The sequence below is a fragment of the Palaemon carinicauda genome, chromosome 11 (genome assembly GCF_036898095.1).
Source record: "Palaemon carinicauda isolate YSFRI2023 chromosome 11, ASM3689809v2, whole genome shotgun sequence".
Classification (NCBI taxonomy): domain Eukaryota; kingdom Metazoa; phylum Arthropoda; class Malacostraca; order Decapoda; family Palaemonidae; genus Palaemon; species Palaemon carinicauda.
The window spans coordinates 7,770,661-7,789,778 of record NC_090735.1 but is presented as its reverse complement, the minus strand read 5'-3'; the positions used below and the strand labels follow the sequence as shown (position 1 = coordinate 7,789,778).

At 39.1% G+C, this 19,118-nt stretch overlaps 1 long non-coding RNA gene across 1 annotated transcript in view; it reads right to left on the bottom strand.

Moving 5' to 3' along the window:
- The window catches only part of LOC137649572 (uncharacterized), a 36,519-nt gene extending 19,587 nt beyond the window's left edge, over nt 1–16,932 (bottom strand). Inside the window, exon 1 of the long non-coding RNA XR_011045785.1 lies at nt 16,834–16,932. This is a non-coding gene — a long non-coding RNA (uncharacterized lncRNA). The remainder of the gene's footprint in view (nt 1–16,833) is intronic.
- Between the last annotated feature and the right edge of the window lie 2,186 nt (nt 16,933–19,118).

The following is a 19,118-nucleotide window of genomic DNA, read 5'->3' as shown; positions in this document are numbered from 1 at the left end:
CATGAACCACATCGATGTCTTGAAAAGAATAAGCCTCCTCACCGTAATCCAAACTAACATCCGAAATATGACAAGGGATAGGACGTTCAGGATCATATTCAGAAACACGCTTGCCGTCAACTGCTGACAAGCGATCGGTACTACGAACCGCTTGTTTTTCAGCGACTCGTTCAAGTGTAATCTTCCCGGAAACGCGACCTGAAGGGCGCTCACTAAAATAATTGGCGGAGAGAGAAACTTCCTGAATGATAGGACGTTTGGCAACCTGTTTAAAAGGACGTTCGGTAGCCTGTTTGCAAGGACGTTCGGCAGCCTGAACCGAAGGAGGATCGGCAGCCAGTTCAGTAGGAAGTCCAGAAGCCTGAGTCGAAGGACGTTCAAAAGAATTATCCAAAGAACTAACATAAGGCTGAATAACAGGACGATCGGTAACCCGTTCGCAAGGACGTTCAATAACCTGTTTAACAGGACGTCCGACGTCTTTCTTAGAAGAATGCACGGGCACACAGTCTCGATCGCGTTCAATAAAAGAACCGAGGACTGCGGACTTAGGAGAACGATCACGATCTCTTCCTAAAGGCCGTTCGTAGCAGCTAGCAGGAAGCTTCAATCCCCGATTACGAGGGCGCTCGGAAACACGTCCTGGTTCGCTGCTCCGATCACGACCGCTGATATGAGATTTGTCGCTGCGCTGGTATGATTGCATAAAGGATGAGAGCCTGCTTTGCATGTCTTGAAGAATTACAAAGTTAGGATCCGAACGTTGTGAAAATGGTGATGAAGTCATAACGTTCTCCTCACCGCTAAACCGAACAGAGTGCCTAGAAGGCGAAATCCAGTCTGAAGGCTACTTGGGAGCTTGGAAAGAGGTAAAGCCTGGTCCTGAGTGCACAGAAGGATCCTTGGAAACGTCCAGCGTTCTAAAAGGACGTTTGGTCGGGGGGCTTTCAAAAGGCTCTGGAGAATCCCAGTGACTGCATCCAGGTTTTGAACTAGCAGGACGTCGATAGGCCGTATCATAGGACCTCTTAAGAGGTCTGAAAGCGAGCTTCCAGCCTCTTTTAGGCAAGGGGTCATCCGAAGACGACGAAAAACACTTAACCTCACCTTTCCGATGGTGAGGGCGAACGTCCTGGGAGGCGCCCACAGGTACATTCGAGGGGACGTCTGCTCGTTTGATAAAGCCTCTCGTCTCCTTTCGCCTTTCGATATTCCTTCTCCCAGGGGTTGGGGAGCTTGGAAGAGGTCTAGGACTAGGAGGACGACAGACACGAGCAGGCGCACCCTCCACTGCACTCAACTTCACTGCACTTACACTTGCACCTTCACCTTTTAATAGACGCACATCGGATATCAACTGTGTCCTGTCCGCAGCCAAAGATTCAACTTTAGCGCCGAGAGCTTGAATCCCCACTAACATATCTTTTATTGAAGGTTCATTAGCAATTGCAATAGTGGGATCAGGATCTACCACTACAGGTGAAGGAATAGGATTAATGACATGGGAGGAGGAAATATCTCTAGATGAGAGAGAAGAACTACGCCTCAATCTATCCCTTTTGAGTTTATGTCTGTATCTATCAAACTCAATCCATTCATGCTCTGAAAGCAAAACACATTCGTCACAGCGATCACCTAAATCACACTCTTTACCCCTACATGCAACACAGAGAGAATGGGGGTCATGAGAGGCTTTAGCCATACAGGTCTTACACCCACTAGTCACACAAAACCTAAAAGTTATGGGGGGGTGGCCATTTTGAAAAATTTAAGAGAATTCAGACAAGCAAAGGTCAAAAATCAGCTAATCCAAACAAAATCAAGAAAGAAATATCCAAAGCGAGATCAAAAACAAGCGGGAGTCAATAACCAAAGATTTGTACTTCACCAAAAAAACGATCAGTAATGACGGAGTAGAATTCACGTGTCGCCAGTAGCGACGGCAGGGAATATATGAGGGTCACTGGAATGGTTCCCAGGTACCTCGCTAGGGTGCAGGGGTGGTACACCTGGCTATCCAACTGGCGGTTGGCGCGAGTTTCGAATTATGTTATTTTTATTAATAAAATAAATTTTTGAATATACTTACCCGGTGATCATATAAGCTGCAACTCTGTTGCTCGACAGAAAAACCTAAGGTCAAAATACGCCAGCGATCGCTATGCAGGTGGGGGTGTACATCAACAGCGCCATCTGTCGAGCAGGTACTTAGTACTCCAAGTAAACAAAGAACCAATTTTCTCCTCGGTCCACTGGGTCTCTATTGGGGAGGAAGGGAGGGTCCTTTAATATATGATCACCGGGTAAGTATATTCAAAAATTTATTTTATTAATAAAAATAACATTTTTCAATATTAAACTTAGCCGGTGATCATATAAGCTGATTCACACCCAGGGGGGTGGGTAGAGACCAGCATTACATGTTTACTTTATTATGAGCTAAGTATTTTGTATTTCATTTTAGCAGTTATTCAAAATAACAAACATAAAATAAATAAGTACCTGGTAAGGAAGTCGACTTGAACAATTACTCTGCCTTTTTAAGTACGTCTTCCTTACGGAGCCTCGCGATCCTCTTAGGATGCTGAGCGACCCCTAGGATCTGAAGTATCAAGGGTTGCAACCCATACAACAGGACCTCATCAAAACCTCTAATCTAGGCGCTTCTCAAGAAATGACTTTGACCACCCGCCAAATCAAGTAGGATGCGAAAGGCTTCTTAGCCTTCCGTACAACCCAAAAACAATAATAAAACATTTCAAGAGAAAGATTAAAAAGGTTATGGAATTAGGGAATTGTAGTGGTTGAGCCCTCATCCACTACTGCACTCGTTGCTACGAATGGTCCCAGAGTGTAGCAGTTCTCGTAAAGAGACTGGACATTCTTAAGATAAAAAGACGCGAACACTGATTTGCTTTTCCAATAGGTTGCGTCGATTATACTTTGCAGAGATCTATTTTGTTTAAAGGCCACGGAAGTTGCGACAGCTCTAACTTCGTGTGTCCTTACCTTCAGCAAAGCTTGGTCTTCCTCATTCAGATGGGAATGAGCTTCTCGTATTAACAGTCTGATAAAATAGGATAAAGCATTCTTTGACATAGGCAAAGATGGATTCTTAACTGAACACCATAAAGCTTCAGACGGGCCTCGTAAAGGTTTTTAAATAGAACTTAAGAGCTCTTACAGGACATAAGACTCTTTCTAGTTCATTTCCAACCATACGATAAGTTTGGAATATCGAACGATATTGGTCAAGGCCGAGAAGGCAGCTCGTGTTTGGCTAGAAAACCAAGTTGTAGAACATGTAGCCATTTCGGATGAGAATCCGATGTTCTTGCTGAAGGCATGAATCTCACTGACTCTTTTAGCTGTGGCTAAGCATATCAGGAAAAGAGTCTTTAAGGTGAGATCTTTCAGGGAGGCTGATTGTAGCGGTTCGAACCTGTCTGACATAAGGAATCTTAGTACCACGTCTAAATTCCAACCAGGTGTAACCAAACGACGCTCCTTCGTGGTCTCAAAAGACTTAAGGAGGTCCTGTAGATCTTTATTGTTGGAAAGATCTAAGCCTCTGTGACGGAAGACTGATGCCAACATGCTTCTGTAACCCTTGATAGTGGGAGCTGAAAGAGATCGTTCTTTCCTCAGATATAAGAGAAAGTCAGCTATTTGAGTTACAGAGGTACTGGTCGAGGATACGGATACTGACTTGCACCAGTTTCGGAAGATTTCCCACTTCGATTGGTAGACTCTAAGGGTGGATGTTCTCCTTGCTCTAGCAATCGCTCTGGCTGCCTCCTTCGAAAAGCCTCTAGCTCTCGAGAGTCTTTCGATAGTCTGAAGGCAGTCAGACGAAGAGCGTGGAGGCCTTGGTGTACCTTCTTTACGCGTGGCTGACGTAGAAGGTCCACCCTTAGGGGAAGTGTTCTGGGAACGTCTACTGGCCATCGAAGTACCTCGGTGAGCCCTTCTCTCGCGAGCCAGAGGGAAGCAACTAGCGTCAACCTTGTCCCTTCGTGAGAGGCGAACTTCTGCAGTACCTTGTTGACAATCTTGAATGGAGGGAATGCATATAGCTCTAGATGTGACCAATCTAGAAGAAAGGCATCTATATGAACTGCTGCTGGGTCCGGGATTGGTGAGCAAAAAATTGGGAGCCTCTTGGTCATCGAGGTTGCGAAGAGATCTATGGTTGGCTGGCCCCAGGTGGCCCAAAGTCTCTTGCATACATCCTTGTGGAGGGTCCATTCTGTTGGAATTATTTGTCCCTTCCGACTGAGACAATCTGCCATGACATTCAAGTTGCCTTGGATGAACCTCGTTACTAGTGATATGTCTAGACCTTTTGACCAGGTGAGGAGGTCCCTTGCGATCTCGTACAATGTCAGAGAGTAGGTCCCTCCTTGCTTGGAGATGTACGCCAAAGCCGTGGTGTTGTCCGAGTTCACCTCCACCACTTTGCCTTGAAGGAGAGACCTGAAGCTTTTCCAGGTCAGACGTACTGCCAGTAGCTCCTAGCAGTTGAAATGCATTGTCCTTTGACTCGAGTTCCATATTCCCGAGCATTCCCTACCGTCTAATGTCGCACCCCAGTCTACGTCCGATGCGTCCGAGAAGAGAACGTGGTTGGGAGTCTGAACAGTCAGGGGAAGACCCTCTCTAAGGTTGATATAGTCCTTTCACCAAGTCAGACAAGACTTTATCTTTCCGGAAACCGGGATCGAGACCGCTTCTAGCGTCTTGTCCTTTTTCCAGTGAAAAGCTAGATGGTATAGAAGAGGACGGAGGTGTAGTCTTCCTAGTGACACAAATTGATCCACGGATGACAGTGTCCCTACCAGACTCATCCACAGCCTGACTGGGCAGCGTTCCTTCTTCAGCATCTTCTGGATGGATAGCAGGGCTGGGGGCTGATCGTCTTGTTCAGCAACGTCCTCATCAGAGGGTTCCTCATCCGAAACTGATGAGGAAACGGCAACGGAGTGGGCAACGTCTGACTCGCTGAATCCGGTCGCACTGGTTGATGCGTGACGGAGCCGGACGCAATATCAGGGCACTGCTGCACAGTCTGTGAACTGTCAACAACCATGGGTGCGCGAGGAAGTACAGCGTCAACCCGAAACTGTCTAGACTGTCTGGGTTGTGCAGTCAACACCCTACCGGGTTGCTGAGGTTGACGCACTGCGTCACAACAAGTCACCTCTGCTGGTTGTTGAACGTCCTGCGTCACAACAAGTCACCTCTGCTGGTTGTTGAACGTCCTGAACGTCAACAACCACCTCCGAGCGTCGCTTAACGTCAACGTGCGACTGGCAATCCACACTGGGTCGCATCGGTGGAGGAACCACCTCAACTGGCAGACGCGAGTAGGTTACCTCAGCGTCAACAGGGCGCACAACCGACCGGTTGGAAGGTTGTTGGCCAGAAGGAGGAACCACCTCAACTGGCAGACGCGAGTAGGTTACCTCAGCGTCAACAGGGCGCACAACCAACCGGTTGGAAGGTTGTTGGCAAGAAGGTTCTTCTCCGCATTTAAGTCCTCTATCAAGGACGCAAGCTTGGACTGCATGTCTTGCAGCAAAGCCCATTTAGGGTCTACGGGAGCAGGTGTGGCAACAGACGGGGTTAGCGACTGAGGCGGAACCATTTACCATCCCTGAAAGCCTTGAGTGTGACATAATAGTACAGCAAAACTTCAAAGGCTCGACAAAAGTTGAGAAGATGACCTGTAAACAACTTGGAGCGTCTCCTGGCTAGGCGCCAGGGCGAGTCTACCAGAATTGAGAAGTCTATCTGGGCAGAGGCATGAACTCCCAAGCCGAGAACTTCTCTCGTGTCCTATCAGACTCTCGCTCTATAAGCCAGTTTAAAGAAGGGAAATCAAAGGCTGTATCCCTAAAACTCCTCCTGGTGCAAAAACCAGTCGCCTAGCCAACGTAACGCTCTCTAGGAGAGCGAGAGAGCACTAGCTTAAAAACAACGGCTTCGAAGTAGCTAGGCCTAGTGTAAGTTCTGACGTTTAGGCGAACGAGGAGCAGCAGTTACAAGATCCGGACGAAGATCCTTAAAAAATCATCATGATTTAATTAAAGTTCATAGGAGGCTAAGCAGCTTAAGGCTCCTCTCCAAATGACAGAGTCCTCAAGGGAATATCAGTAGGAGGGAGAACAGCACTTTCTCATCTACAGGAACCTTGTCCGATAAAAGCTAGGTTATCTCAGTGAGTCTCTCACTGGTGCATTAGTAGCAGACCAGAAGGCAACGTCATGTAACTGCTTGACAGTCTGTGAACTGTCAACAACTGAACTGTCAACCACAACAGGTGCGTGAGGACATACAGCACTGGTGCATTAGTAGCAGACCAGAAGGCAACGTCATGTAACTGCTTGACAGTCTGTGAACTGTCAACAACTGAACTGTCAACCACAACAGGTGCGTGAGGACATACAGTGTTGACTCGAGACTGCTTTGACTGTCTATACTGAGCAGTCAAAACAACTCTAGAATGCGGAGGTTGACGCACCGCGTCAAAACAAAACAACTTAGACTGTTGTTGTACCTCGCGAACGTCAACGGAAGGTTCCGTGCGTTACTGAACGTCAACATGCGGCTGGCAGGGTACACTGGAACGCATGGGTGGCGGGACTCTCAGCTGGAGTGCGGTAGAAGGTCGCCTCAGCGTCCACTGGACGCACAACCGTGTTGGTTGTAGGCTAGAGGTTGGTGCAGTGTCAACCTTCTCCGCACGAAAGTCCCGCATCAATGACGTTAACTGAGACTACATGGTCTGCAGCAAAGACCACTAGGGTCTACAGGAGCAGGTGCGGCAACAGACGGTGTGACTGCCTGATGCGGTACCACTTTGCCTCTCTTAGGAGGTGAGCAGTCGTCGGAAGACTGCAGCGAGTCCGAACTGACCCAGTGGCTACAACTGGGCCGTTGGACTTGCTCGGAAGGGACCGACTTGCGCTTAATAAGCTGCGAGACCTTGGTCCATGGTTTCTTACGAGAAACCTCTTCCGCAGACGAGAAATAAATGGGCTCTCTCGTCTTTGTGTGGGTGGGGCGATCTTGGGTAGATACGCCCGAAACCACGGAGGGAAACGTCTGTTCGTTGATCAAGGCCTGACGAACCCATAAGTCGTTCGACATTACTTCTCCCCTGGGCTTGGGAGCTTGCAAGAGGTCCCGGACTAGGTGAACGACAGGCATGAACAGACGAACCCTCGGACGCAACACTGTAACACTTTGCGCATATCACTTATATCACTTCGATTTTCTGTTTTGCACTTATTTCACTGAAATCGAAACTTTTACTGATTTCTACCTGAAACACGCAATTCTACCCTTCATTAAAAGGTAGTAATTGCGAAATCAGTCGTATAATGCAGCTCATTAATACTTGCAAAAAACAGAAAACAAATATAAGGATAAAAAATTCAGTGGCTGGGAAAGAGACTAAACACTAGTTCAAATAAACTACGTTTACAATCTCTCACCGCACATAGCCTGGGGACAAGAATAAAACCCTAGAAACGTTTTACCTTCTTCCCCGTACAGCGACTAGGGAGGAGAGTAACACGAGAAAAACGTTACCCGCTTGAACGGAACGTTTTCTCTCCTCTCTCTCCCTCTCTTTCTCTCTTGATTTCGCACCTAAGAGAAGAGCCCAATTATATATCGTCAAAAAAAAACATGTTATTTGACTAAAGGAAAAAACTGAAAGGTTTTCCAAATAAAAAGTTCCTTTAAATTAGAATTTAAAACATTTAAGCTAAGAAAGAATGAACGAAACGTCAGACTCGATTTACTCTTACTGCAAAGTGAAACCGTGATACACTCTCTCTCTATCGTAACGATAGAGCGCATGTTGAACGTCCTGAACGTCAACAACTGCGTAGTCTAAAAAACTAAACGTTAGTTCATCTTTGAAAACAGTACGAAGACTATCAAAGAAATTCTTTCATAAAACATTAAATTTAAAAAGTTTTAAATTCTTTAAAGGCTAAATACGATATAACGGGCTCAACGTTGATTAACTTCGGTTCCAAGAAAGGACCGCCTACTATCAGGAAAGGTCGCATATAAACAAAACATAAAAATTTATTTTTATATGTTTATAATAAATGGAAAGTTAATCGAAGAGGCCTAATAAAGGCGGAGAGATATAAAATATATAGATCTATAACGTGTTAAGCAAAATTACTAAAAACCTAAACACACTTCCGTCTAAGGGAAGGGTCGGCCATTTAAAAGTGAAAGAGAGTCCATACTCTCTTTGTCACCATAATTAAATCTATCCAAAACGAGTTCAAGTTTTGAGATGAAGATAAAACACCTGCATAGCGAAAGCTCAAAACTAGAATAGTGTACTTCACCAAATAGTTGTGAAAACAAATCCAGTTAGTAACAGCGTATTAGTAGGTCTTGCCGGAAGCCCGACAGAGAGAAAATTGGTTCTTTGTTTACTTGGAGTACTAAGTACCTGCTCGACAGATGGCGCTGTTGATGTACACCCCCACCTGCATAGCGATCGCTGGCGTATTTTGACTGTAGGTTTTTCTGTCGAGCAACAGAGTTGCAGCTTATATGATCACCGGCTAAGTTTAATATTGAAAATATATTTTTCTTAGGTTCAAGACTATTAATATTCCTTAATTAATCCCCAAGAATTCTTTCGTCTGCTCTATGCCACCATATATCTACGCACTAGACAAAGGTCTTCCTGATATATTTTCTCCTATCAAACTTTGATTTATTCACTTGAATGTCAATGATGGGCCCTGCAAAAGGGAACTTGTCTTGGCAATAATTTTCTGTAACTTACAACAATGAGACCTACATTTAATCAACGTTTGTCTTATCTAGTCAAGGTTATGGGGGATACAGTCCTGCCTAAAGGAAATGATTCACTGAGCAGTTTTTTCCTAACCTCTATACTTTACTTCAAGGACTGATTTCTAGGTACTATACTGCAGGGGAATCCTACTCTCTACAGAATCTTTAATAATTCATTCTATCATATACATTTCCATGAAAGTTCTTTTAATATATACCTTTATTGCATGGCTATAAGACCAATAATTAACTTGAAAGTCATGACTCATGACTTCCATCTAGCCAGGCATAACTCAGCTCAAGGGATGAATCCCTGTTGTTGGGAAAACTTGTATGGAAAAGATTTTTGCTAAAACTCAGATGTTTCTTGGCATGATATAAAGTGGGGAAACATGTGGAAATTTATTCATAAAAGATTTAGTTTGAGCTATAGGGTCTAATCGTTAGGTAATCACTACGTTAGTCATGAATACCGCTGAGCGATAAGACACCATCACAGACCCAAACATCAGTATTAAACTTTGGAAATGGCAAATGGTATTGCTGTTCACATTTCTATTGATTAATACAAAACCAGACAAAAATCCTGTACAAAACCAAGTCTTATGGTAAATTTTTATTTACCATAATTTTAAAGTAACTTGGCATTCTTTAACCCTTTTACTACATACTGTATAAACTTGAGCAAACTGTTTAAGTTGACAGTATCAATATTTTTTCAATCTATTTCACTCCACACCACCAAAGCCAGTACCAGAATCAGTAATCAACAGTTACACAAAATAATATATATATATATATATATATATATATATATATATATATATATATATATATATATATGTTGACGATCTATCGCTGAGGTATGCGATGTATAAATTTGTCACTATGCTGGAGGAAGGATCAGAAAAACGAAATTCTTGGACTAGCGCTTTCGTATTGTCATACCTCTTCAGGTCCAATTGATACAAAGTTAAGTACAGGATCAAAGTCACCTTTGCGACAGCAGCAAACAAGAAATAATACAATAACATAAAAAATTAGCACACAACTAGTTTAAAATTATAGATAGTTTAAAAATCAGTGAGTTTAAAAATTACAGTTAGTTTAAAAATGACAATTGTTTAAATACATTGTTTATAAGTAGTTCATCAAGTTTATACATTCCTGGGCTATTGTTGATCAATTTTACACGGTTTTTCTTTATGATGCATGATTCAATGATATTTCGTTTTGTTATGTCCTTACAATATAAAATTTCTTTTGCCCCTTTCCAATTAATAGTGTGATTATGGTTATTCATATGCTGAAACAAACTACTTGTTTGGTTTCCTGTTCGAACATTATATCTGTGTTGTTTTAGTCTCGTTTCAAGGTCTTTACCACTTTGTCCTACATATCTTTTATTGCATTGATTACATGGGATTTCATAAACACATCCATTGCTTTGTACAGGTGAATTTCTAATTAACATATCCTTTAAAGTACCATTTTTAAAAATAACATTAACATTAAAAACTTTCATTAATTTAGGAATTGTCAAGAAATTATTGTGGAAGGGTAAGATGAGAAGGTTTTGCATATTAAAATCAGTTTTAGAGTCAGTTTCATAAAAAGTTTTCTTTGCTTTATAGAAAGCTGTGTCGATAAAATTCTCCGGGTATTGTAAATTACCTGCAATTTCCCGGATCTTCCCAAGCTCAGCATCAAGGAATTGAGGGCAACTGACCCGCAGTGCCCTTAAAAACATAGATGAAAATACCATCATTTTTGTCCTAGGATGATGATTGGAGTAAAAATGAACGTATGAATCCACATTTGTCGGTTTTCTATAAACTGAGAATCTAAAACCTCTATCATTTCTTAAAATTAACACATCTAAAAATGCCAACCTATTGTCTACTTCTGTTTCAATTTTAAATTTTATAGTCGGTACTAAATTATTTATTGCTGTTAAAAACATGTTTTCATTTTTGTTGATGGGCCAAGCACAGAATATGTCGTCAACATACCTAACCCAAAGGATGCCAGTAGGTAGTATTCTTGGAAGGTACCTGGTTTCAAAAAATTCCATATATAAATTACTCAACAATGGTGACAGAGGGTTTCCCATTGCCATGCCAAATTTTTGTTCATAATATTTCTTTCCAAAGACAAATTTGCAACCCTTAATACATAGTTTTATTAATTTTATCATGGTGTTGGAATCAACAGAGAAAGTATATTTTTCAATTTCTTCCTCGAGAAATTCTAGTAATTCATCTACTGACACCTTCGTGAATAGGGAGTTGACGTCAAAACTTATCATCTTAAAATCATAATTAAAATTGAACCTTCTCAACCTGCTAATAAAATCAATATTGTTCTCAACAGACACACCTGAAATATTTCCGAGCATAGGAGACAACTCTTTAACTAGCCACTTTGATAATCTATATGTACAGGAGCCCACAGAACTTATAATAGGTCTCACGGGATTATTTTGCTTATGCGTTTTAACAACTCCATACAGATATGGTAGAGTTGGACAAGTAGTTGTAAACCTGGGTAAGAGTTCTTTATAATCTTTTAAAATAGTTTTGATATTTCTGTTGAATGAAGCGTTGGTTTTATCTAATGGGTTATTTCTTGTTTCTTCATAGGTTTCTCTGTCTGAGAGTAGTTCTAACATTTTGCTATCATAGTCTGTCTGATTCATAAGGACTAAAGTATTAGATTTATCTGCTCTCGTAATGTATAAATCTTCATCTTTCTTTAGCTTTTTATAGGCGTTCAAAAATCTTAATGGAACATTTGCGGGCAAACTATTACTTGAGAGACCGTATACTATACCCTTACATATATTAATTTCCTCTAATGAAATGTTACCATATTTTTCCAATTTACAAAATGCATTGCCGATATCAGTCCAATCAATGTTTTGTTTAACAGAGAAGTTTATCCCATATCCCAAAGCTGCTGAGGTAGTATTGTCCAACGGTTTATTGGAGATATTGCAAACAAAATTGTCACTAGCATTAGTAGTCCACTTACTTTGTTGTATTAACCTGTTCATTTTGTTGTTGTGTTTTCTACTTATTTTAGCACATTTTAATCGCAATTTGTTGTAACAAAAATCGAAAACGGTATTTACCCAGTCATTTGGAATTATATTCAATATGATTGTCTTCTGTTTTCTTAGTTCTTGAAAAGATGCCTTTTCCTCTATTTGTGCCAGTTCAAGATGTTTTCCGAGGATAAGCCGATGATATTCTTCGTAGGGTGTTGTGGCCAAGTGGTTTAATCGTCTATTTGTCAGAGACCTCGGAATAACTTGTTCCTCCATGCACTTGCGTAAAAACTTGCGTTGTAGTTTCACTCGAAGAACTCTTACCCAGGTTTACAACTACTTGTCCAACTCTACCATATCTGTATGGAGTTGTTAAAACGCATAAGCAAAATAATCCCGTGAGACCTATTATAAGTTCTGTGGGCTCCTGTACATATAGATTATCAAAGTGGCTAGTTAAAGAGTTGTCTCCTATGCTCGGAAATATTTCAGGTGTGTCTGTTGAGAACAATATTGATTTTATTAGCAGGTTGAGAAGGTTCAATTTTAATTATGATTTTAAGATGATAAGTTTTGACGTCAACTCCCTATTCACGAAGGTGCCAGTAGATGAATTACTAGAATTTCTCGAGGAAGAAATTGAAAAATATACTTTCTCTGTTGATTCCAACACCATGATAAAATTAATAAAACTATGTATTAAGGGTTGCAAATTTGTCTTTGGAAAGAAATATTATGAACAAAAATTTGGCATGGCAATGGGAAACCCTCTGTCACCATTGTTGAGTAATTTATATATGGAATTTTTTGAAACCAGGTACCTTCCAAGAATACTACCTACTGGCATCCTTTGGGTTAGGTATGTTGACGACATATTCTGTGCTTGGCCCATCAACAAAAATGAAAACATGTTTTTAACAGCAATAAATAATTTAGTACCGACTATAAAATTTAAAATTGAAACAGAAGTAGACAATAGGTTGGCATTTTTAGATGTGTTAATTTTAAGAAATGATAGAGGTTTTAGATTCTCAGTTTATAGAAAACCGACAAATGTGGATTCATACGTTCATTTTTACTCCAATCATCATCCTAGGACAAAAATGATGGTATTTTCATCTATGTTTTTAAGGGCACTGCGGGTCAGTTGCCCTCAATTCCTTGATGCTGAGCTTGGGAAGATCCGGGAAATTGCAGGTAATTTACAATACCCGGAGAATTTTATCGACACAGCTTTCTATAAAGCAAAGAAAACTTTTTATGAAACTGACTCTAAAACTGATTTTAATATGCAAAACCTTCTCATCTTACCCTTCCACAATAATTTCTTGACAATTCCTAAATTAATGAAAGTTTTTAATGTTAATGTTATTTTTAAAAATGGTACTTTAAAGGATATGTTAATTAGAAATTCACCTGTACAAAGCAATGGATGTGTTTATGAAATCCCATGTAATCAATGCAATAAAAGATATGTAGGACAAAGTGGTAAAGACCTTGAAACGAGACTAAAACAACACAGATATAATGTTCGAACAGGAAACCAAACAAGTAGTTTGTTTCAGCATATGAATAACCATAATCACACTATTAATTGGAAAGGGGCAAAAGAAATTTTATATTGTAAGGACATAACAAAACGAAATATCATTGAATCATGCATCATAAAGAAAAACCGTGTAAAATTGATCAACAATAGCCCAGGAATGTATAAACTTGATGAACTACTTATAAACAATGTATTTAAACAATTGTCATTTTTAAACTAACTGTAATTTTTAAACTCACTGATTTTTAAACTATCTATAATTTTAAACTAGTTGTGTGCTAATTTTTTATGTTATTGTATTATTTCTTGTTTGCTGCTGTCGCAAAGGTGACTTTGATCCTGTACTTAACTTTGTATCAATTGGACCTGAAGAGGTATGACAATACGAAAGCGCTAGTCCAAGAATTTCGTTTTTCTGATCCTTCCTCCAGCATAGTGACAAATATATATATATATATATATATATATATATATATATATATATATATATATATATATATATATATATATATATTAACTTTTTACCCCAAGCAGAAATTTCGTAAATGCAACATAATCATGATTAGTAAGTCTTAAACTAATGTTACCAACCTTCACTATATAAACTAGTTCACCAACATTTTCATAGCATATAAACCTAACAAAATTGAATTGAACACTGTATAAGGTAAGTTAGAACTGTTGGTACCCTTTGTCAGTTAAGCCCTAGCTTCCTATTCAAGTTAGTCTGAAGCTTTTCTTGAATTTATCTTTGCCTAAAGCTGTAGATCTCCTTAGGCTGGGGATTGCATAAGGCCAGGTAGGAATTTGAGGAACTTGTTTAGTTTAAGGAATAAAAGGCTAAGGTGCAACTCTTATTTTCATTATTTATTTACTGCACAAAGTTAAAGCTCGAATATGACACTGTATGGTAGGTAAGGTAAGGTAAGGTAAGGTAAGGTTAGGTAAGGTAAGGTTAGGTAAGGTAAGGGTAGGGTAGCTAAGGTAAGGGTAGAGTAGGTAAGATAAGGGTAGGGTAACTAAGGTACGGGTAGAGTAGGTAAAGTAAGGTAAGGCAAAGTAAGGTAAGGAAAGGTTAGGTTAGGTTAGCTAAGGTAAGGTTAGGTTAGCTAAGGTAAGAGTAGAGTAGGGTAGGTAAGGTAAGGTAAGGTAGGGGTAGGTTAATTAAGGTAAGGTAAGGTAAGGTAGGGGTAGGTTAATTAAGGTAAGGTAAGGTACGGGTAGATTAGCTAAGGTAAGGGTAGGTTAGCTAAGGTAAGGGTAGGTTAGCTAAGGTAAGGTAAGATAAGGTATAAGTAGGAGTGTAAGAGTAGGTAACTAGGAAGATGTAAGCAGGAGGGAAGGGAAGGGAAGGGAAGGGTAGGGTAAGGTAAGGTAAGGTAAGAGTAGGTAATGGCAGGTATAGATATGGTAAGGTAAGGTAAAGTAAGGTACAGTAAGGCAAGAGTAGGTAAGGTAAGAGTGGGTAAGGTATAAGTAGGATGGTATGAGTAGATAAGTAGGAAGGTAAGAGTGGGTAAGGTATAAGTAGGATGGTATGAGTAGATAAGTAGGAAGGTAAGAGTGGGTAAGGTATAAGTAGGATGGTATGAGTAGATAAGTAGGAAGGTAAGAGTAGGTAAGGTATAAGTCTCTTGCCACTCTACAACACTTCTCAGTAAGTCTTCCTCATTTTCAGTGGTAATCACTAAATCATCTGCATATAGCAACTCGCACAACTTCTCATTTCTTCACTTAACACATTTAAGACCAGCACAAATAAAAGTGAGCTTAATGCTGACCCATTGTGTAATCCAATACTACTTCAAAGTTTTCTAATTCTCCAACAGGACCAACAGCTATTATTACTTTTGTCCATTTTTTTTTAACACCATCTCTACCATTCTAACCAACTTCTCTAAGACTTTCCCCTTCCTTAAGCACCAAATCATCACTTCTCTTGGTATTCTATCATAAGCTTTCTCTAAATCTACAAAAGAACATTAGAGCTTTTAGTTTCCCCCTATTTTTTTTTTATGTAACTGTCTTCCTTAAAAGATAGCATGCACAGTCCTCTTCTCCCTATGAATCTATACTGCTGTTTCCCAATCTTTACAATCTCTCAATCTCTCTTCTAGTACCCTTTAAAAACTTTCAAACCATGGTCTGTTAGCTTAAATTCCCCTGTAGTTACCCCCATTCAATAGTGTCATCTTTCTTCCTAGATAAAGGTATCATTAGACTCTTCACTCAGTCTTTAGGCATTATTTCCTCTTATCATAGTTCTCTTAATGAATCCACCATCCATTCTTCCTCCCTCTGTAGCTATTGCCTGACTAATTTAATTTAAAACTCTGATGGACCTTGTGCTTTACCATTCTTCATTTTACTCAATGCCCCCTTCACTTCTGTATACCTTATCTCCATCACTGGCCCCTCCACCATTTGTGGCCCCCCCCCCCCTCTCTCTCTCTCTCTCTCTCTCTCTCTCTCTCTCTCTCTCTCTCTCTCTCTCTCTCTCTCTCTCTCTCTCCTCAGTGTATTTGCATCCCAATCTCTGGTGACTACCAGTTGCCCCAAATCCTGTCTTTGCATTTTATTCAAGGAATCAAGGTTGAAATATTATTGATATTCTCTTCTCCTTCCTTTGTTCCTAGCCTTTCATTCAATTGCTCTACCACTCTTCCAATAGTTATACTTACTTTCCTGCTATAATCTTTTTATTCTCTTCTCCTGTACCATTCCTCTGTTGTTTGTGCATACTTTCCAGTCTTTTAATGGCTTTGATTTTCTTTTGACTGATTTTTTTTGCACCTCTCTGTCCCACCACCATTTTTCTCCTTTGACACACAGTATAAGCTGGTTCTTTCCACTAATTCTTGTTTCCCCTGCACACATTTCTTTCATGTCCACCCAGCTACTTTCCCCTCAGTCCAATATCTAAGTTCAACCTTTTCCGTCGTCTTATTCTCACACTCCTAAAAGTGGCTCACTCTTTTTCTCCTTCAAGGCTCCAAACCTTAATTCTAGATCTCCTCTTTCTCATCTTGGGTTTTTCATCTCTCACTTTTAATATACATCACTACAAGTCTGTTGTTTAACACATGCTTCTACACTCTTGCATGACTCAATTCTATTAACAGGAGAGTTCATTTTGTAAATTTTGTTTTCTTCATTTGTTTTGTCTGCTTTATTGCCGTTTTTAATATTTTTTTGTTTTTAATTCCATGATACGTTCTATGCGAATGTGTACAGATAAGCCTACTCTGATAGTAGGCCTAATCTGGCATGAAGTTGATACTTCTCGAAAAACATAGGCCTAGGCTATACTATACACTTCTATCAGGCTCGTTTCACACCAAGAAAGAAGAACAATTTAACTGTAAAATTGTTTGAACATAGCTGAATTCATCATTACCTTCACAGTAGAGGAAAACGCAGATTTTTGCAGCACATTTTAATAAATATGGCCATTTCTTACTGCCAAGGAGGAATAACAAACGGCGGACGAGACGAGTCACTGTTCCAACAATGTTCAGCCAAATTCCAATGCTTTTTCGCGTACTTATTCCCCACTCTCTATCATCTTGACCTTCGCATTTCATTATAATCTGCACTGAATTAATGGTATAAACTAGAACTAGAACCAGCGGTAATGAGGTCGATAGAAGTAAAATATATTATTATTAAAAGATATATAGAAAGACTTCGAAAGAGGAGATTCTTGTTTACATAGAAAGAACAGTTATCCATATTTTAAGTATACCACAACCAAAATTCTACGAAATTAATTCAAAATAGTAATATCCGTTTTAGTCATATAACTTGATAATGACTGTTAGTATATTTACCACTAACTATAACTTGATATTGATTTAATTAGTATAATATTTATTTCTCCACATTTTCCATAGGTTGACTAAATATAAAATAAATATAATCCTCTTTACTGTGCTTTGTATGTATACAAGAAATCTCTCTCTCTCTCTCTCTCTCTCTCTCTCTCTCTCTCTCTCTCTCTCTCGACGTTAATAGTGAACGGACAGAAGGAGCTCCTCACTAACGTGAGCATCATACTCATTCGATTGTTCTAATATATCTTGAATAATTCATAAAATAACCAATATGTGAAATAAAAATTAGAATGTCAATCCAGTTTGGATATAGATTTGTGGGTGCAACTCACGACCTCTGTTTGGAATTTATGCCTAGGAGAACGTCTATAATTCATGTTTCAAATAATATATATATATATATATATATATATATATATATATATATATATATATATATATATATATATATATATATATATATATATATATATATATATATATATATATATATATATATATATATATATATATTCACACAGCGCAATCGGTCTAGTATGCAACCTTTTTCTAAACCTAGGTACCTATGCTTTTACTTATTCTTAAAGAATTCCATGGAAAAATATTTATTCTAGTATTCTAGTATTTATTTCTATGATTTCCTGAAGAGAAGATGGTCCGTTTTCTTACATTCTCTATGATATTCGTAAATAAACGCTTATTGCATGATTTATGTTTATCACATTTCTTTGCTTGCTTGGTTATTTTTACAAAATATATGTTGTGATTGTGATGAAAGATGCAGAGAGTGTCAGAAACGATAGCTAAATATGTCAAAAGCGTAAAATTTTACTCAAAAAATATGCAGATGGGACTATATTATGATAGCCACGTCTTGCTCCTGTGTGTATATTTGGTACATTTAGAGTAGGCCTATATACTTTTGTATTTGAGGGAACGGTCTCACAACTCCTTATAGTAAATGAGCTTGAAATATATGATTATGTCCTTATGATCCCCAATTCCAAGGAAAATTACTGCTAGAAGCCAATACTTAAACTAATTAAAGTCTATTAAAAAAATCTAAAAAATATATAAATTTTGAAACCTGATTTCTAAAAACGTGAAATTTTTCGTAGAAAATTTGCTATTTTTTTTTAATACTAAGCGATATTTGGCATTCATATATTATGAGAAGATAGGAAATTTCATCGCCTACAATCTGTGGATTCACATTTATAGCAAATAACAAAAAGCTCCCTATGAAAAATAATCACATTTGAAAGTGACTTCTATACATAGATGAAATGATATATTAACAAAATAAAATACTAAGACAATTTCCAAAGTACAACTTTTAGTGTAGAGAGTTCTCTTTAAAATGGTTTTTAAATGAAAAAAAATCGAGCGAAAGACAAAAATGTAGGAGTTTTTAGTAACCACAAAATAACATTGTTGAGCAATTTGATCCCAATCATCATCTCCTCCTCCTACGTCTATTGACGCAAAGGGTCTCGGTTAGATTTCGGCAGTCGTCTCTATCTTGAGCTTTTAATTCAGTACTTCTCCAGTCATCATTTCCTACTTTACGATTCATAGTCCTCAGCCATGCAGGCCTGGGTCTTCTAACTCTTCTAGTGCCTTGTGGAGCCCACCTGAACGTTTGGTGAACTATAATCACATTTGACTAATTTGATGTTACGATGTGAGATTCAGTTCCAATTTAACGGGTTTAAGTAGATGTCGTCAGGCATTCATAATTATTCTTCTCTACAAAGTAAAAGTCTTATTCTTACTTCATTTGGTATTGTAATGATTCTGTGCAGTTTCGTAAGTGATGCTGAATTAAGATTGTAGCATTATTTAGCTA